At 42.1% G+C, this 17,942-nt stretch overlaps 1 long non-coding RNA gene across 1 annotated transcript; it reads right to left on the bottom strand.

The window, feature by feature from the left end:
* Nucleotides 1-2,406: 2,406 nt before the first annotated feature.
* Nucleotides 2,407-17,918, bottom strand: LOC129496052 (uncharacterized). The gene is made up of 3 exons (XR_008661651.1): nt 16,981-17,918; nt 2,694-3,070; nt 2,407-2,575 (listed from the first exon to the last, which is right to left on the bottom strand). It is a non-coding gene; the product is annotated as an uncharacterized LOC129496052 (long non-coding RNA).
* Nucleotides 17,919-17,942: the final 24 nt, after the last annotated feature.

Raw genomic sequence — 17,942 nt, forward strand, 5'->3', positions numbered from 1 at the left:
AGCAATATGCTTCAGGAATGTCAGGATCCTGATGCTTAGATAAGCCCACAACTACGTGTTCTTTCTCCTCTTAGTTCTTTCTTTTTGTGTGTGTAGGTTTCATTGTCACCAAGGGGCTCTGCACATGGCAGCAATATGTTTTCTTGCATCATTTCATCATAACTGCTTTGGTTTTAAGTGTTATAAAACCCAACCCAAACTGGTTTATTTATTTATTTATTTTTTTATAGAATTCTTTTTTTACTTTTTTTTTAATTTTTTTTTTAAATTTTTATTTACTTAGGATAGTCACAGAGAGAGAGAGAGAGAGAGAGAGAGAGAGAGAGGCAGAGACACAGGCAGAGGGAGAAGCAGGCTCCATGCACTGGGAGCCCGATGTGGGATTCGATCCCAGGTCTCCAGGATCGCGCCCTGGGCCAAAGGCAGGCGCCAAACCGCTGCGCCACCCAGGGATCCCCCCAAACTGGTTTAAACAAAAAAGAGAACTCATTAGCCTATGAAATCAAAGAAGTATCATCTAAAGGGAGATTCTCTTTGAGTGGAACTCGAACCAAGATCTCCAACATTGTCAAAGCAGGACTCATTTTGCCTTTCCACAATATCCTGCCTTCTGCTGTGTTGGTTTTATACTCAGGTTCCTCATGATTGGCCTCTAGTAGCCCTAAGTTCCCCCCATCCTTGATGCTCTAAAAATGGGGGTGAGGGTGGGGGTGGGAAAATTTTTCTCTCTATTCACTCATATTTCAGTGGCTCTGACTGGGTCATAAGACACCCCCCAAACAATCTCTGTGGCCACTGAAGAATGTGATTAGTTATAGTGAGTCATATGCCCACCTATGGACTCAAAAAGAAGTCATCTTCACCCAGAGTAAAAGAACTAAGAATAAAAGAAAAAAGTAGTTCCTTCTTCCTTCCTCCAAAATCAATGTACTGTGTTTTGTTCTTTTTTTAAGATTTTATTTATTTATTCATGAGAGACAGAGAGAGAGAGAGAGAGAGAGAGAGGCAGAGACACAAGCAGGCTCCACACAGGGAGCCTGATGTGGGACTCAATCCAGAGACTCCAGGATCACGCCCTAGGCCAAAGGCAGGCACTAAACCGCTGAGCTACCCAGGGATCCCCAATGTAATTATTATCAGAAGTAAAGTACATTTCAGGGAGTGAACATGTATCTACTACATTGTTCTTATATATAGCTCATAACCTTAGAGAAAGACAGATTTGCTTTCTGAGATGATCCCAAAGGCTCTAGCTATGCTGGGGCCATATGTCTTCTTTGGGCCAATTCATCATTGTGTCCTAGCTGGGCATCCAGGACACAGAGCCTGAGACTTAAACCTGAGCAACGGAGGAATGCTCTCAGGAAAATCCTGTAAGGGAGCATGGGAAGCAGGATAGGGTCAGGGAAAAAAACTAACAAACGTGAGGATCCAGCTGATCTCTTGGGGGAGTTCTGACGTATAAATTGCCTGCAGAATTGTCTCCCTCACCTTCCCATGAGATAGATGAGCTGTCTTTGTACCTCCTTTTAGATGAGGAATGCCCCCTGGTGGGAGGGGACAATATCCCAGCCAAATTGGCCCCCTCCTCCTGAGGGAAATTCTCTGAAGAAGTTTGTGGCTGTGAGCCTCTAATGGCAACACTCACCTGAACTGCAGGATGGGTGCACTGGCCAGTAAAGGGGATCTGACTGGGGCACCAATAGTATCTGCTATAATGACTACAATGATTGGTCCGTTTGGGTCATTTGTACGCTCTGTGACGGGGAGGCCTTTGGAGGGACAGTCCCCCCAGAATCCTATGGAATGGGAGAAAGTGATTCTGAAAAGCAGAATCAGATAGTTTGCATTTTCTTTAACTGCCCAGCATTTACACACATGTGCCTACAATTTAAATGAATGTCCCCATTTAAGGTACTGAAGCTAGCTCATAAATGATGAGACACCCTCTGAGTTCTTGCAGCAGATGCTATCACTGCTTTGCCTATATCCCCTTGTCCTTGCCACTTTCATGTATACTGGCCTGGCTTCCAGCTGCCAGCACGTGCGCTCCTTTGTATGATGCCTTTCTCTGATTATTTCCTACTCCGTCTTTGTCACTTACACAGCAGGCCCAAAGTGTAGAGGAATTAATATTTCATCCTCCCTGGGAGCTCCTCTCAACCAACGACTCATGGGACTTGATATATGGACACCCCAGCTCCCTAACTCCTAGCAGTGGATTAACACTGCAGTGCATGTTCTACACTGGCTCTCAGAGTTTCCCATGGGATTAAGCCCCCATTGTACACAACAGTAGCTGGCTTGATAATGGATCCTATATTGGTTGCCTTTCTTTCTTTGTCTCACTTTCCCACTCCTCTACCAGTAATTTTTTAAATTCCATATAAGATACTTACAGTCTTATGACATGCTTCTGGGGGTACAGAAATGAAAACACCCCCTTTCCAAAAAGAATTAGCTCAAGTCATGTCCTGTCTGCTGCAAGGTGTGTGTGGGCAGGGCAAGAGGGGTTCCTTCAGTTGTGAGCTTGCTGCATTCTTCGAATTTAGGGCCAGCTGTGGCTCCCCACCGTCTAGCAACATACAAATAACACAAACAAACAAATTGTTGGAAGAAGACTGGAAGACCTCAGTCAATAAATACTCACATTTGGAACAGGAGACAGAGAGAGAACATCAGGAAGTAGTCACCGGTTCATAATGCGTACTTCCTCCTGCAAGACAGGAGCAGCAAAGGCTCTTTGGTTTGGCAGCAGACAACATCCTTGTTCAGTCCATTTCACTGCCTCCAGGCTATTCTCTGTGCTCATCGCTCTTGTTCATTGTCCTCCATGGCTATATCTAAAGGGTTCCCGGCATGGATTCCTCTTCTGAATTCTGTACAACGCGAGCAGCTCATTTTCTGTTGATGTGAGATCTGAAGATTGAGGATGCTTAATGGTAACGTCAGCCATACTTGTCTGATCATAAGACTCACCTGGAATGCTTATTAAAATACATAAGTTCCCAGCACTGCTCTTCACATTTCTGAAGAGAAGATCCTTGGAAATTGTCCTTACTTGGATTTCCTAGTGAACAGAACAAGAGGCAAAGGTTTCATGGTAGGGTATTAATGGGAGGTGCTATCCCAAAACAAAAGTTAGAGACAAGGGGAAGGAAGGAAAGCAACCACAGGGTGGTATATTTTTGAGCTCACTGTAGCTTCAAGATAACATATTTGGTTGCTTAGTTACATAGGAGTCCTCTTAAAAAGTTATGCAAACCCACCATGTTTTGAAATGGTGAAAGGAAAAAATTATTTGCTGGTTCCTTCCTCTCACCTTGCACTGGCCAAACTTCACCCATGGAGTGTCTTGTTTTTTTTTTTTTTTTTCACCCATGGAGTGTTAATCCTTCACAGCTGAGATTCTTTCCCACTCTCACAGAAGAGGAGGCTAAGTTCCTTGACTGGTTCACGAAGTCATGGGTGGTGGGAGAATAGCAACTTCCTCAAATGAGGAAATGCAGGTAGAGAATAATTGATTCATAGAATTTGGAGGTCACAGGTTAAGGGATGACAGTCAAGATAGTGAATGAGAAATTGTTATCGGTAGTATAGGACAAAGAAAATGAATACTTGTTTTGATGACATGAAAAACTAAGATTCTCATTTAAGTCCAGGAGATACAAACATGAACTCCAAGAAACTAAGTATAACTCTATAATCCTTTTCTTTTCTTTTTAATATTTATTTATTTAATCTCTACCCCCTAACATGGAGTTTGAACTCAAAACCCCAGGATTAAGAGTCGTATGCTCTCCTGAGCCAGCCAGGGGTCCCACAACTCCATAGACCTAAATTTGAATTTGGAACATCAGTGTGAACCTAAGGTATATTTTCTTTAAAAAACAGAAAAGATTATTTTCTACTTCCGTAAACTTAAAAAAAAAAAACCCAAAGCACAAGTCACTGGGAAGGGGTACCCCTAGCATCCAGATTGTGGTCTCTACATACTATTTTTCTCTAAAAGGAACAAAGGATACTTGAAATATTTGATTTCATATCTGGAGTATAAAATGTACAGGAAGAGCCTGAAACATCTTGTTTGAAATAAAAAAAAAACTCAAACAGATAAACCCATACAATACTACTGTAAGAAACAACGTTTAGCACATGGGAAAATGTGAACATCAAAAAGAACAGTAACTACAATGAACTGAAAGACAGCAGGTATGTTGTTTGTGAATCCATGATGATATTTAAAACAATAAAAACAACAAAATGCTTCCATCAACACTGGAGGATACTAGGCAATGATGTCATCATCCTGAATACTGGTACATAAAGGCAAATAAGCATTTATCATGCTTTTACTCCATGAACTATACCTCAGAGCAACTAAATAGTTGACAAGGGAATGTACAATAACAGCTGGTAAACATATAAAGGATGATAGATTTAAATTAAATACTAGAAATAATAAGTATCAGAATTGAAATAAAGCAATGGTTCTAGGCTAGCTTTGTCAAATATAACATTCCATGATAATGGAAAAATTCTATATTTGCATCGTTCAACAGAGTAGCCATTGTAGCTGTTGAGCACTTAAAATGTGGCTAGTGTGACTAAGGAATTAAATTTCTAATTTTGTTCAATTTTCATTACCTTTAGCCACATGTGGCTTGTTGCTATTGTACTGTTGAACAGTACAGTTCTAGGGCATGATTATGTTTGACTGCTAAAATCATCAGGTGAAAAACTGGTGGGGAATTTATAATGGGTAGGTTAGAATTGCTACCCCTGAATTTACTGATCCATTTTAAAATGGATAAAGATACAAACTGACATTATATCTTCTGATGTGATGCAATGGGAAGTATGTAACTCCACCCATGAAATATTCTTGCCAAAAATATCAAACCTAAATATGATCCAGCTTCTAGATCTAACTACCAGTTTTGGAAATATATGGAATGAGAGAACATGATAAACACCACAGCAAGAGAGATCAGCAAAATCTACAATGTGGACAAACTATGATTTACTAGGATAATCAAACAATTGCAAGGGAAAAGAAGTGGGAGGGGATGAAACCTATGATCAGGGAGACCTTGCTTAGAACCAAGCGTGTCTTAGCCTGGGTCTCCCAGAAAGCAGAACCTGACAGTAAAGCTATGAGCAAATACTTTAGTGAAGAGTGCAATCTCAGAGGGCAGGAATGAGGGACAATAAGTGAAACAGGGGAGCACAAGAATTAAGGGGGAGCACATGATTAAATTGGCCACCATGAAGAGTGTGATTCCTTAATCCCACTGACCTTGTGAGAAATTACATACACTGTGTCTTCAGACTGTTGATCTAGGGATGAAAGGGAAAGCAATTGTCCATTGGTTCTCATCTCCATTGGTCAAAGTTTGCCTCAAAAAGTTTTAAAGTCCAGGGCAGTCCCGGTGGTGCAGCGGTTTAGCGCCGCCTGCAGCCCGGGGTGTGATCCTGGGGACCTGGGATCGAGTCCCACGTCGGGCTGCCTGCATGGAGCCTGCTTCTCCCTCTGCCTGTGTCTCTGCTTCTCTCTCTCTCTCTGAATAAATAAATAAATCTTTTTTAAAAAAGTTTTAAATCCATGGCACTTCTGGGTTGTACATACTATGCATATTTCTACAGTATCCCACACTGCAGCGTTAAAGAGAAGCCCTGAAGAAGTGCCAGGCCACACCTGTATGCAGCTGGCTGGAGCCTGTGCAGAACCGATTTGGGCAGCAATGTTAGATTAAATGACAGGTGAGCCTGAAAGGATCTGGAGTTATGCAGAAGTGTCTTAAACTTTTTTTTTTTTTTTTTTTTTTTTAAGAGAGAGAGGGAGAGAAGGAGAAGGAATGTATCAGGGGAAAATGAATGCTATTGAATTTTGATTGGATATATTTGGCGACATTAGAAATTATTGTTAACTTTCTGTGTGATTATGGTATGGTGTTTATGACATTTCTTTAAGGCTTACCCTTTTAGTAATTCATGCTAAAGTATTTATACTGAATAATATGTCTGAAATTTTCTTCAAAATAATCCAGTTTTTAAGGGAGAGTGGATGAAAGCATAGCTGAAATAAGACTGGTTGTGAGTTATATATGGATTTTAAAAACATCCACTAAGGTTGATATTCTTCCTTTCAAAAAGTAGAACCTAATTTCTCTCCCCTTGAATGTGGGGAATATTGAATATTCCCCTTGAATATTTTTATCGAATACAGTGTGGTAGAAGTGATTTTGTGTGTCTTCCAAGACTATGTTATAAAAGTGACTGCAATTTCTACCTTGCTCTCTTTTGCATCATTTGTCCTGGGGGAAGCCAGCTACCATGCTGTGAGGACGCTTCAGCTGCTCTGCAGAGGTGGCCATGTGGCAAGAAACAGATCCTTCCTAGCAACACCTTACCAGCCAGAGGTGAGGGTCACCTTGGTACATATCCTTTAACCCCAGCTAAGGCTTCAGATGTCTGCAAGCCAGGCCAACAACATGACAGCAACTTCATGACAGATCCTGAGCCACCCTAAAGTCCTAAAATTCTCTCAGAAACTGTGTAAGATAATAAATGTTTATAACTGTTTTAATTTGCTAAATTTGGAGATAATCTGTTATACAGCAGTGGTCAACTGAAGTAAGTTAATAATTGTTGAAGCTGGGTATTGAGTTCATTGTACTATCCAATTTTTTTTAAGATTTTATTTATTTATTCATGAGAGATACACAGAGAGAGATAGAGACACAAGCAGAGGGAGAAGCAGGCTCCCTGCAGGGAGCCTGATGTGGGACTCCATCCCAGGACCCCGGGATCCATCCCAGGACCCCGGGATCACGATCTGAGCCAAAGGCAGATGCTCAATCACTGAGCCACCCAGGAGCCCCAGTACTATTCTATTTTTGTATATGTTTGAGATTTTTCATGGTAAAAATTGAATAGTGAATTCCTATATTACATCTTCATATAAGTCATTTCCAAGTGGATTAAAGACTATCTATAAAAAGTAAAAATTCCTGGTAAACTGTCATCTTTATTACCTCAAGGTAGGAAAGGATTTCTTAAACGAGATATGAAAGCATAGACTATTGAGAAAAGACTGATAAGTTCATATGCATTAAAGATAAGAACTACTTATTGGATGATACTATAAAGAAAGTGAAAAGATAAACCAGAATCTGGAAAGTGATATTTATTACACACATAATAAAGAAAAGACTAGTATCTGACTATGTATGTGATTCCCACACATCCGTAAGAAAAAGATAAGCAGCCCAATAGATAAATGGGCAAAGAATATGAATGCTCAATTCACAGAAGGGGAGAACTAAATGACCAATAAACAAATAAAATACTGATCAACCAGTTATCTGGCATCCCTGTTGATCCCCACAGTAATTAACACTCCCTCTCCTAGCAGCCTTCAACAATGGCTGACTGGAATTAGTATATAAATACCCTCAAATACTCTAGCCCTCTTGCTTCTCTGAGGCATCCTACTCCACTTCCCAGAGTTTCCCCTGTGGAATTCCCCTGTGGAATTGTTCGAAGTAGTCACTGGCTTGATAACACACTCTTTATTGACTGGCCTCCCTTCCCAATCTCACTTCCCTATTCTCCTATCTGCTTCCTGGAATTACATCCCATATTAACCTTGAATTCTTGCCTTGGGGCTTTCTTTTGGGGAAACCTAAACTAATATAAGAGTTTTCAAGCTTCCTTGCCAGTATCAGACCAAGTTTGAGTGAGCCCTGGCAATTCTGTGAGAACTTTACACATGAAAAAAAAAAGCTACAGCCTTGCAATGCTTAGGGGGAAAAGGGGCCTGATGGTTTCAAGCCAGCCCTTAGGGTCAGGGGTCCAGACCATGGCCATAGGTATATACCTCTAAGCTGCCCAAGTCCAGAACTCTTCCAGGTCTGCTTTGTTTATGTCCTTTGAACCCTGTCCATAATTAATGCCCTTAGCCCTAACTTGCTCAGGTTCATAGCTAAACTCTCTTTGTTGCTTGAGTCATTTTTGATATGCTGATCTGGCTTTAGACTGTTTAACTTGGTAAACACTGCAATCTGGACCACCCCTTTAGTCACAGGCCAAGCTTTTGGTGAGCTGGTTCTGTACACATGGTTATCTGCCACCCCTCCCCCACACTGGCGTTCTGACACGGTCATAGCACAAGTGAACACAAGAACCACTTCCCCCTATTGAAGGCTGCATTGCTGCCAGTGGCTTCTCAGATGATGGGAGTTGGTGCCAGTGGCTTGGCAGCAACATGAGATAGAGACCTCTGTGTGGGCATCAGAAGCCTTGACCACAACACTGGCAGCAGTCAGTATCAATGCCTTGGGCCAGCACTAGGAATAGAGATGGCGTCTGGCTGCACCAGGATGGTGGGCTTTGATGGGAGTCATCTTAGAGAGGAGTCAGCTTCTCTATGAGTCAAAGCAGGAAACAAGGAAATGGCTATCCTCCATGGGTTTGCCATATTGTCTCAGTGGTAATATTTTCTTTTATAGTACTGGGTATGTGTAGGCGGACTTCCAAATTCTTGTGGCCTGTATTCATTACCTATTGCCATAAGACAAACTGCCCAATTTAGTGGCCTACAACAATTTATTATCCTTACATTTTCTGTGGGCCAGAAATTCGAGAACAGCTTAACTAGCAATTCTAGCTCAGGGTCTTTTGTGAGATCTTAAATATTGCCCAGGATTGCTGTCATCTGAAGCCTTGATGGGCCAAAGGATCCATTTCCAGGCTGGTTAACATACATGTTTGGTAAGTATGTGCTAGTTTTAGGTGGCAGGCCCCCCAGTTCCTCTTCACCTGTGCCTTTTCACAAGCTGCTCAAGCATCCTCATGAACTGATGGCTGATTTCCTCCAAAGCAAGTGAAGAGAGAAGGACAGGGAGGAGAGGAAGAGAAGCTCTCCTTTGCATGACCTAGCCTTAGAAGTCATGTAGCACAATTCTACTACATCCTATTTGTTAGAAGAGAGTCACTACGTCTGGCCTCCATTCTACAGAGAGGAATTAAACCTTTAACTAGAATATCAAAGAATTTGTGGATATTTTTTAAAATATCATATTGGTTTTACTTTAATAGCTAACTGTAACATGGATTATAAGGTCTTTTCCAGCTTCTATTTCTAACTAACTCTACTTATCTATTCTTTCCTTATGTAAGCAGTAAGGTTTAAATTAGTTGGGGATATAGTATGGTCAACTTCTATTTCTTTAATTAATAATTAGAACAAAAAAAACCCAAAATAATAATTAGAACAGTTACCTGTTCTTCAATCCCTCTCTCTTTTCTAGCACACTACCCAAGAAACCTGGGGCTTATTGTCTATAGTGGCCACTCCAACTTCCAACAAGTCAGCTAGGCCAGGGTTGTACAGTTAACTTGTGAAAAGTAAGGCATCTAGAGAGGACATTTGAGAAGCTGTCCCACTCATCCCCAGGGAGGTGATGCAAAGAAATACTGCCAGGTGTTGGGGCCAAGAAAATGCATTGCTCAGATCTCCTACCGTGGGGAATGTAATTGACTAGAAGCCCAGCTGCTGCTGTGCTGATGCAGGCCCTTTCCTGAGACATGCAGGGCTACTCCAACTGGCAACTTTGGCACCAGCACTCCCCTTCAACCTGGACAAGCCTTTCTCAGAACTGCGTCACAGTCTGAGACTCTTCTTAACCGATCTTTCCTTCCCCCTTTCCCTCACAGTTGTCAGGTTTTTCTTTCGGTCTGAATCTTCTCTTTGCCTTTTCCTCTTTATTTCCTCTTTATCCCTCTCAGATGTTTCTCCTAGTCTCTTGCAGGTCTGTTTGGGCATTAGTAGATCTCCCAGGCATACACAGTGCTGGAGTTGGTTCCCGCTGGCTTCTGAGAGCACAGTCTGTGTACCTTCCCAATTCTTCATTCAGTGACATCATGTTGGTAGCTTGAAAGAGGCCATGGTGGGAGTATTTACACCATAGAAATTAACAAACGCTACACATGAGGGTGCTTCCTCCCCAGGGAGGTGGTTGATAAACGTTTATCAGCCTATCTCATATACCCAACAGAAACCAAGAGACCTGTTCTGGATGCCCAGGCTGTTCATAGCATCATTATTCATAGTTCCCTCAAACTGGAAACTGCCCAAATGTCCATCAGCACTAGGATAGATAAATAAACTGTCATATTATGGCATAAATATATTGAGCCAATGGAATATAAAAATGAAAACAAATTACTTACTATACACAATAACATGGATGAATTTCACAAATCAATGCTGAATGAAAGAATCTAGACACAAAAGATTCCATATTGTAGTATCTCATTTATACGAAGTGAAAAACTGGCAATACCAATCCACAATGTATGAAGTTAGGAGAGTGGCTCCCTCACAGAGGTAGCGACTAGGAGAGTCCCAAGAGGGATCCTATGATTTTCTATTTTTTGACCCGGGCCCTACTTATGAGTATGTTTACTTCGAAAATTCACTAAGCTATATATGGATGTTCTCTTCATTTTTCTGTATGTAATACTTTAATGGAGTTTATTATTTTTTAAAAAAAGATTTATTTATTTATTTATGATAGACAGAAAGAAAGAGAGGCAGAGATACAGGAGGAGGGAGAAACAGGCTCCATGCTGGGAGCCTGACGCGGGACTTGATCCCAGGACTCCAGGATCGCACCCTGGGCCAAAGGCAGGCGCCAAACCGCTGAGCCACCCAGGGATTCCCCCTAATGGAGTTTATTAAAAAGTATATATAATTAGTTGTTCCATGAAAGCAGTGATTTTATTTTGTTTTTTTTAAGATTTTTTTTAAATTCATTTAATTGAGAGAGAGAAAGCATGAGTGAGAAAGCACAAGCAAAGGGAGCGGCAGACTCTCCGCTAAGCAGGTAGCCTGATATGGGGCTCGATCCCAGCACCTTGAGATCATAACCTGAGCTGAAGGCAGATACTTAATCGACTGAGCCACCTAGGTGCCCAAAGGTAGTGATTTAAAAAAATAATTTAAAAATTATTGGCTAAGTGTCTGATTCTTGATTTTGGATCAGGTCATGATCTCAGGGTCGTAAGATCAAGTTCCATGTTGGACCCTATGCTAAGTGTGAAGCCTGCTTAAGATTCTCTCTCCCTCTGCCCCTCTCCAAAGCCCCCCATTCTGCTCACTCTCTCTCAAAAATTTTTTTTTAAAATTGTGATAGAAAAAAACACATAACATAAAATTTACCATCTTAAACGATTTTTTAAAAAGATTTTTATTTATTTATTCATGAGAGACATAGAGAGAGAGAGGCAGAGACATAGGCAGAGAGAGAAACAGGCTCCATGTAGGGAGCCCCATGTGGGACTCAATCCCAGGACTCCAGAATCATGCAGTGGGCCGAAGGGAGGTGCTCAACCACTGAGCCACCCAGGTGTTCCCATCAACCATTCTTAAGTGTACTGTTCAGTAGTGTTAAGTATATTCACATTATTGTACAAAAGATCTCCAGAACTTAATACTACAAAACTGACACTCTGTAACCATTAAACCACTGCCTGTTTTTTCCATTCTACTTTGTTTCTATGAACTTTGCTACTTTAGTTATCTCATGTAAGTGACATAATACAATATTCAATGTCTTCAAAATTTATCCATGTTGTAGCTTGTGTCTTTCCTTTCTAAGTCTAAGTAATATTTTACTATTTTTTTAAAACAATTTTATTTATTTATTCATGAGAGACACAGAGAGAGGCAGAAACATAGCCAGAGGAAGAAACAGGCTCCCCATGGGGAGCCCGATGTGGAACTCGATCCTGGAACTCCACGATCATACCCTGAGCCAAAGGTAGACAGACGCTCAACCACTGAGCCACCCAGGTGTTCCAATATTTTATTATTTTTATTTTTTAAAGATTTTATTTTTAAGTAAACTCTACACCCAACATGGGGTTCAAACTTAAAACACCATGATCAAGAGTTACATGCACCACTGACTGAGCTGGCCAGGTGTCCCTGAGTAATATTTTATTGTATATACATATACCATGTTTTGTTTATCTACTCATCTGTCAATGGACATTTAAGTTGCTTCCACCTCCTGGCTATTGTGAATAATGCCTCAGTGAATATACAAATATCTCTTAAAGATCCTGCTTTCAATTATTTTGGATATATCCACAAAATTGGATTGCTGGATCATAAGGTAATTTTTTTTTTTTTTTTAATGTAAGCTCCATGCCCAACATGGAGGTTGAACTCACAACCCTGAGATCAAGAGTCACATGCTCTACTGAGTCAGCCAGGTGCCCCATGAATTCTATTTTTAATGTCTGGAACTGCCAAACTGTTTTCTACAGTACACTACCATTCCCATTAATAGTACACAACAGTTCCCATTTATCCATATTCTTGCCATTTGTTATTTTTGGTTTTATTTTAATAGTAGTCATCATTAACAAGTGTGAAGAAAGGCTGAGATTTTTATATGCTTTTTCACTGCTGCCTCCCCAGAACCTAGATCAGTCTCTGGTATATAGTAGCCTTAATAAATGTTAGTTGCATAAGTGAATGAATTGAATGAGTTGACATTTTGTATAGGGTTGGGTAGTGGGTTGAATAGTGGCCCCCCAAAAATATATTCATATCCTAATCCACATAACCTGTGAATATTGTCATATTTAGGAAAAGGGCCTTTGTAGATGTAATTAATTAATGCTCGAGATGACAAAATCATCCTAAATTATCCAGATGGGCCCTAAATCCAATGACAAGTGTTCTCATAAGAGACACACACAGGAAAAGACAACACAGAGGACAGGGCAATGTGATGACAGAGACAGAGACTGGAGTGATGTGGCCACAAGCTAACGCAAGGAATGCCAACTTCCATCAGAAGCTGGAACAGGTGAGGAAGGATTTTCCTCTAGAGTTTCCAGAGGGAATACAGCCTTGCTGACACTCTGATTTTGGACTTCTGGTCTCCAGAAACATGAGAGAATAAATTAGTTTGTTGTGTTTTTTTTTTTTTTTTTTTTTTTTTTTTTTTTGCCACTGAGTTTATGGTAATTTGTTTTGGCAGTCACAGGAAACTTAGGAAGGTCAGTTGTCTTTTAACACTATTACTGCTTTCCTTTTTTTTTTTTTTAAGATTTTATTTATTTATTCATGAGAGGCACAGAGAGAGAGGCAGAGACACAGGCAGAGGGAGAAACGGGCTCCCCATTGGGAGCCCGATGCAGAACTTGATCCTGGAACTCCAGGATCACACCCCGAGCCAAAGGCAGACAGATGCTCAACTGCTGAGCCACCTAGGTGTCCCTATTACTGTTTTCCTAATGTCTTATCCATGTACAGGAGAAAAATCTTGGTTCTCTATTGTAGAAATTTGAGGGAGAGGGCATCCAATACATCTAACAGAAATTCCAAGTTCTCTGCCTTTAAATTAGTGATTTCCTCCCAACACTGGATCTTGTCCATTGAGTTAATATAAAGGCTACTTCCTATATTTGTGGGGCTTGCCTATGGAGGCCATCAGGAGCTCTGCCAACAGCTAAGGGGGCTAATCCTGTGCTCCTAGATCAAGGATCCCTAAACATTTTCCTGTAGAGCCTGCCAAGGACTACTGGGATTTTATATTTGTAAGTTCACTTATCTCTCCATGGAAGTTGCTACCCAATGGAGCTTCCTTCCTACCTAAAACCCTCCCAGTTTTGTTTGTTTCAAACCCTCAGGATCAACCTTTTTCACAGGCAATATAGTAACTTATATGTTAGGTAAGATCCTGACATTTATAATCAGGGAATTGCTTTGTTCCATGTAGACTAAAAGTATTAAGATCTTTGTAGATGTGCTGCCGAAGTGAGCACCCAAAGTATAAGATCTTTGACTTATGAAAAAATGTTGATGTTTCAAATAGCACAGAGTAAGGTCCTTTGATACTTAGGGAAGGTTAGACAGCTGATCAGATATATTTTACCAGGGCAACATTCATCCTTGCAATCTAGTGCTCAATAAATACCTGTTGTATATAGTGGACTGATACCTCTCCCAAATTTCCTTTATTAGATCCTTCTTACAGGTGTGAGTGCTGGCTGGCTGCTGAGTAAGATATGTATACAAAATACTGCTCTCTTGCCTCAAGGTGGAATTCTATAATATAATTCATGCCTAAGGCTCTCCATAGGATCAGGCTGAGGCTTGACTCCAGATAAGACTATATCCTTGCTTAACTCCTTTCCCTGTTCTGTCCTACTTCCTTCATTGCCTCCAGAGAGCACTCTCATAAAAAAATCATACATTCAAATCCTGTTTCAGGCTCTGCTGCTAAGGAAACCGACCTAAGACAATGCATGAGTAAAAGCCAAAAAATTGTTAAACCATCCATGTCCCTGACCTGGAGACAATGCAAAGATACAGAAAATGATGACATGAAATCAGAGAGAGCAATGGGTCACACAAGCAGAGAGAATGCCTTTCTTGAGGTTTTTTTTTTTTTTTTTTTTTTTTTTAAAGATGAGGTAACTTCAAACCATCTTAGTGGATACAAATCTCCTTGGCCATTCAGTTAGAGCTGTTCCAAAAATTCTCTGCCATTAGAATTCTTTACCATTGGGATCCCTGGGTGGCGCAGCGGTTTGGCGCCTGCCTTTGGCCCAGGGCGCGATCCTGGGGACCAGGGATCGAATCCCACGTCGGGCTTCAGGTGCATGGAGCCTGCTTCTCCCTCTGCCTGTGTCTCTGCCTCTCTCTCTCTGTGACTATCATAAATAAAAATTAAAAAAAAAAAAGAATTTTTTACCATTGACATTACAATTTCCAGGCCATGGTAGTGGTCACTTGAAAGGACTAGTGGAGAAAAAGATGGTGTGGGATTTCAGGTAGAACAGTCACAGAGTGTTGGTGATAAGGCGTGAGGGGTCCAACAGACATACTTCTGGAACTGCAATGATGCTTTTCGTCAGAACGACCAGATGATAATATCAGAACTTGCCTGTGTGTTATATATAGATGCATATGTATATATAATTGTACAGCCATTCTTTCTTTTTTAAAGATTTTAAGTAATCTCTACACCCAGCATGGGCTTGAATTTATAATCTTAAGAGTTGAATACAGACTAAGCGAGTGAGGTGCCCTTATACAGCCATTTTTAATCAATTCTTAACCAAGTCTACCTCAAAAGACTTATCTTTGGAGGAAGCAAGATACAGAGTATGTTGGTAATCTATTGTGGTCCCAAAATAAATCATCCCCAAACTTAGTGGCTTAAAGAAGTACACTTCTTTATTTTGCTCATCTATCTGCAATTTGGGGTGAGTTCAGCAGAGATGACACCCCTCTACTTAACTAGTTATGGGGGCTTAACTGGGAAGACCTGGACCACTGGGGTCTGGAGCCGCTGGGGCTGGCCTCCCCACAGTACAGCAATCTCAGAGAAGCTGGGCTTTTTTTTTTTTTACAGCAGCTAGATTTCCTTAGAGCAAGTGTGCAAAGGCACTCAGAAAGAAGTGGTAAAACTTCCTGGATCTAGACTCAGAAGTTCCAGTATATCACTTCCACCACAGTGTACTGGTTCAGGAAACACTAAGACCAGCCCAGATTCAAGGAGTGGGGGGGAATGAGTCCCTATCTCTCCATGGAAGGAGTGTAAAACAATCTGCAGCCATTATATATTTATTTATTGGGGTCAGGGAGAGGGAGAGAATCTTAAGCAGGCTCCATGCCCAGCACAGAGCCTAATACAGGGTTCCATCTCACAACCCTGAGATCATGACCTGAGCCAAAATCAGGAGTCAGACACTTAACTGGCTGAGCCACCCAGGTGCCCCAAAAGGTGCATTTGGTGCCTAAACAGGGACTTGAATCAGCCCTCTTTAATCCACTATGCAGAAGTATAAAGTGCAGGGGACTCTGACAACAACAGTAATGGAGAAAGATAGCAATACTTCCCTTCATAGGTCAAGATAAGATTTTTTTTAAGATTTTATTTTTATTTATTTATGAGACACACAGAGAGAGGCAGAGACACAGGCAGAGGAAGAAGGAGGCTTCCCTCAAGGAGCCTGATGTGGGACTCCATCCCAGGACGCCGGGATCATGCCCTGAGCCAAAGGCAGATGCTTAACTGCTGAGCCACCCGGGTGTCCCGATTTTGTTTTTTAAAGCAAGATAATTTGAGCAAAACATGGCTAAGGAAAGAGAGAGAACCAGATAAGGGAATAGATTAAAGAAGAAAAAAAACATTTGCTGCAGCAAGATTCCAGGGCAGCCATATTGCTCCTCTGTAGATGCAAACTGTTTTCTGTTATCCCTGAGCGTTGGTAAAATTATTTGAAACTTCACAGTCTGGGTTCAGTTTTGCCATGGGGAATGAAGGAAAAGGCTGGTTCCACTTCTGGTGTAGAGGAGTAGAGGGAGCAGTGCCTCCTGAGGCCAGGCGGTGGCCTCATGTAAGCCACCTCCATCTGACTGGGTCCTTGCCAGAGGGTAGGGCCATATCTTACATTTCCTACTTCATCCTACACAGTCCCTGTAGGACACTCTAGCCACAACCACCTGCAAACCAGAATGCCAGTGGTAGGGCCTAGGCTGAACAGTACATTTCATATAGGAATAGGAGGGGTGTATGGGTGGAGAGCTGGGTGTGAGGCTCGGGTGTTGCTAAGCTTCACCAGGCTTGAAGTGGATGGACAGTAAGGTAGATCAGGACCTGGGCATGAATGTGGGGGTATACCTTAGAATCTTAGAATTCTGTGCTCTAAGGTAAAGCTGCAAGTCTCCACAGGTATATGAGGGGATTTCTTTGCTTCCCAGGGACTGCAGGGTGGTCAAACTCTGAGGTAGCTGCCACAGGAGTATTCCTCACAACACAAGGCTTGTCTGACAATGTTCTGGTTATCTATTGCTGAGTAACAAACCTCTCTAAAACAGAGGCTTAAAGCAGCAGCAAGGTTATCACTTCTCAGGATTTTGGAAAAGGCACAGTAGGAAAGACTTACCTCTGTTTAGGTAATGAGGAATTGCTCAGATGGCTAGAACAACCTAGATGGCTTCTTCCGAGTGACTGTCCTTTAGCTGGGATGGGTTCATCAGGTTCATGTGTCTGGAACCTCAGTTCTTGGTAGTAACTGGGTCCTTTTCCTCCATGTGGTCTGTGTGTGTCATCTTTCTACAGCAAGGTGGAAGAAGGGGAGCAGCTCAGGATCATCAAGAGCTCAAAATCAAGGTCACCAGGTATTCTCAAAGCTCATCTCTGTAATTGGTAGTCACTTCTGCCACATTCTTCCATTGGTTAAATCGAGTCACAGGTCCAGTCCAGATTCCGGGATCGATTACTGTCAGGAGGCAAGTTTCTGTGGGGCCACCAAAGTGACAAACTACCTGACAAGAAGGGCTCTAGGAGCGGATGTGTGGGCTGAGGGTGCTCCAATTCCTAATTTTATGCTGGCCTCTCTTCAGAGATGTTTGAGAATAGTGCGGAGTAAAATAATCCCACATTACCTCCACAGAATTAAAGGCCCCTGGATCAGCCTCAAACAAGGCAGGGCTGGGCTGTGTGTCTTCACTCAGTCTATCAGGCATTTATTGCGCACAACCTATGCGCTGAGTTCTTAGCACACGTGTTATTTCGTATCCCTACTTTACAGAGGAGATAGCGAAGGCTGGGACGCAGCACTCCTCCTCCAGTACCGCACACTACGGTACACACCCACGCACCACGACCAAAGCTCCTAGGCCGGTTGTGCCCCGCAGGTGGGTTCGGAGCAGAGCGACGCCGCGCGCCGGGGTCTCGGGGAGGGCATGCTCAACACGGCCGGCAAGGCTAGCAGAGCGGACGGCTCCTAGGCAGGCAACGGGAAGACGTCGCCTCAGGGATGCTAACCTGCCGCCGCCGCGCCGCCCGAAGGGCAAATGCTGGAGGGCTAAGGAGCCTCGGAAGGTCTCAACAACCCGCAGACCC

This window comes from Nyctereutes procyonoides, unplaced genomic scaffold (genome assembly GCF_905146905.1).
Source record: "Nyctereutes procyonoides isolate TBG_1078 unplaced genomic scaffold, NYPRO_anot_genome, whole genome shotgun sequence".
In the NCBI taxonomy this organism is placed as follows: Eukaryota; Metazoa; Chordata; class Mammalia; order Carnivora; family Canidae; genus Nyctereutes; species Nyctereutes procyonoides.